Genomic DNA, 3,549 nt, shown 5'->3' on the forward strand with positions numbered 1-3,549 from the left:
CGGTCGACTGCGGGCAGTCGGCCGGTGTATGAGAATCTCTCTTATCTCTCTCTCTCTCTCTCTCTCTCTCTCTCTCTCTTATATATATACATATATATATATATAGGGTGGGTCTATTATGATAACACCCCCTTAAGACTTATTCCGCACATCAGTTTCTTATTCTGCTAACACCCTACACCGCCCACTGGAAACCCACCACCCGCCGATCGAACACAGCCACCCACCTCCCGCATGAACAGAACCCAGTCCACCTTCTTCCGTGCACCCCTCCCCCAGGCGCCCACGGAAACCAGCGCTGGCTCCACCCACCTTCCACGCCGCCTCAAAAACTGGCCAGCGTCGCCGCGCCACACGGGTCCCTCTCCACCCCGATGTGGATGCCTCCCCACCACCTCCCTCCCCATCAACTCCCTGCCAGCCACCTCCCCGTGCCCCACTTCCCTCCCCGCACCGCCCCACCTCCCTCCCCACCTTCTCCGGCGCGGCATGCCCCTACCCTCCTCACCTTCTACGGCGGCGCCGCCCACAACCACCTCGGACAGCGTCCCACAAGCACCACCTCTCTATGCCAGTCGTCACCCTCCTCTTTCTCAAGCGCCATCCAGCCGGTCATGGCGGGATCCAGCCGCCCACGGCCGCCGGCGCGGCCTCAGCCACCAGATCCGGCTGCCCTCGGCCGCCGGTGTGGCCTCAGCCTCCCTCGGCCGAATCCATCGTCTGCCGAATCCAGCGCCGGCGAGCGGATGGGCCGCCACCCCCGCAGTACCGTAGACAGATCCGGTCGGTTGCCTCCGCGCCCACTTCTCCTCCGCCTCCCTCTCGAGCAAACTCCTCTTCCCACGGATCCATCAGCCACCGAATCCCGCGCCGACTGGCTGCTGCGGCCCCACGCCACCAGATCCTGTCGAGGGGTTGCTCCGTCGGGCTTCTATCGATGAGATGGCGGCAGGAGGTCACCTCCTCCGTGCAGTGCACACCGATGCACATGCAATTCATGAACACGGCGCGCAGACCCCCCACACCGGTGAGAGTAAACCCCGTCCCATCCTCTGTCCCCCACCATCTCCGCCCATTATTGGCATGCAGTTCGGTGATGTTTGTACTTGTAGAGCAATTCACCAGGGGGATGGCAGCATCAATGAAAAAGCCGTGGATGGCTGCAACGCTTAGGGCCTCCAAATGCAAAAACTGAATTATTTTGTTTTGAGGGCATGCATTGTAGAACACATATGTTTTTAGGTGTTCATTTTGTTTTCAGTTTTTGTAGTCGAATATATGCGTCTCTGTAGTACGATGGCTGTGCAGTTCGGTTGCAAATTCATGTGTGTTTTCTCCTCCATGGCACTGCAAGCTACTGATTTTTTCCATGAACACGCTGTTGTCTGCCATTCCAGGTTCACTGCCATAGCAGTTTGGTGTGTGTGCCAAACAAGTCTTGCAATTCCATTGCACTCTCCTCTGGTAGGAGCCTGCCCAGCCTCTGCTTCATCCACTTGGTGAGCAATTCCAACAACCCAAAACTTATCTTATAAACTCAAACTCTGCTTTTGTATATGTATTGTCGAGTTTGTGCGTTTAACTGAATTTCATCCTGTGCTCCAGTAGTTAAAACTGAATTGCCACAAAGCCAAGGAGGAGAGTGGTGTGGGATCCATTCTTTCCGCTCTAGCGAGGCCTCCAACGAGCGCCTCGCCACCAGACCAAACTCTCTCAATGGCGAGGTCGCTAGGCAAATGTTCAGTATTGTGTGCGTAGTTCCGCTTGTTTGAAGAGCCAACGGTTTGTGTACTATAAAGCAGTTTGTACGTGTGGTTCAGTTTAAGTGATGTGAGCATCTAGTTCATTATTACTATCTTGCGGTTTAGATGCACTTTTTTTGTTTTAGGTTGTGTTCTGTGATTTGCATGGTTGTGTGTATATGTTTACTTCTTTTTAGATGTTGTTCACTTGGTAAAAAAGAAAGCAAAAACATCTCAAAAGAAGCTCACTTCTTGTTAGATGTAGCTCACTCTTCTTATTATTAGATGTAGTACACACCATTTATGTAGCAGCTCATTACCCCTTTGTATGAAGCGCAATTTGTTTCGTGTGTCTCAAAATTCAGTTGACTATATTGACACCTGAAGTGCTATTGGTCCTCGGATGGGGTTCACTTTTGAGAGTGATGCTGTTCACTTGCTCCCAATATGAAAGTGCGATTTTTTTAGTGAAACAACAAGATAGAAATGAGGTTCACTTTGACATATGTCGCGGTTCATTTCCCCTCGTCTCTGCGGTCCACTCTTGTTAATAAAAATTGTTGAAAAAAAGACAACAAAAACACACAAAAAACTCGTGCGAGAAAGTTTACATCCGACAAAAGAATTCATGAAGTTCACTTGCCCGTCTGACGCAGTGCAGTTTTCATTCAGAAGCAGTGCGGTCGGCTATATGATGTTGTTCATCCCGTAAGTGCCAAAAAAATTGTTACGAAAGTGAAAAAAAGTAATGCGGTTCACTTCTTGATAGTGTTGTGGTTCATTTACACCCGATGTGAAGTGCACTCTACTTTCTCGTCCTTGAAAAAAAATTACGTTTGAATAAAAGAAACCATGCAGTTCTCTTACCCGTGTGATGCAGTGCGGTTTTTCGTCCGTTGCAGTGCGGTTTTCAGTCGGATGAAGTCCCCACGTCGATTTGGGTGTCGCGAAAAACAGAGTGTCCGCATTTCGGTAAATTCGAAATTCCTCTTAAACCGCAAAGAATCAGAGAGAGTGTTCTACATGAAAGAGTTGCGTATCGTTGATATCTTTCCAACGGCGTATCTTTTGAATCATTACGACCAGCGGTTTGCAAATTTTTTGCCAAAAACGGCCGCTGCCACTCGTCGTCTGCCGCACGATTTACAAAATTAACTTAAAACCGTAAGGAATTTCAAAAATATTTCAACATATGAAAGTTGCGCCTCGTTCGTAGCTTTCCAACGGCGTATCACACACCTCGTTTCGACAAACGGTTCAAAACCTGGAGCGAAAACAGTACCAAAAATTTGGAAAATTTTGAAAAACAGAATTCCGCGATTTAGTAAATTTGAAACTGCTCTTACACCGTAAGGAATTAGAGAAACATTTATATATGAAAAAGATGTGCCTCGACGATATCTATCCAACGACGTATCATTTGCTTCATTCCGACAAGCGGTTTAGAAAAAAAATGAGAAAAAACCCTCGCTGCCACTCGTCATCCGCCACACCATTTTCAAAACTGCTCTTAAACCGTGTGGAATCTCGAAAACTGTTCAACATGTCGAAGTTGCGCCTAATCCATAACTTTTCAACGGTATATTATATGCCTCGTTCCGATAAACAATCAAAAAATGAGAGCGAAAACAGTACCAGAAAAACACTGCGTGCAGTTTTTTCCGATGCGAAGTTCACTAGTCTATATTGCAGTGCTCGTCGTCAAGAAGATGCAGTGCACTTGCATTGAGCATGCATTGCGGAAGTGGTGTGCAGAATAGTTATTCTGCTAATATTAGCAGAATAGACCGTATATATATATATATAC

This window comes from Triticum dicoccoides, chromosome 4B, assembly GCF_002162155.2.
Source record: "Triticum dicoccoides isolate Atlit2015 ecotype Zavitan chromosome 4B, WEW_v2.0, whole genome shotgun sequence".
NCBI classification, from domain to species: domain Eukaryota; kingdom Viridiplantae; phylum Streptophyta; class Magnoliopsida; order Poales; family Poaceae; genus Triticum; species Triticum dicoccoides.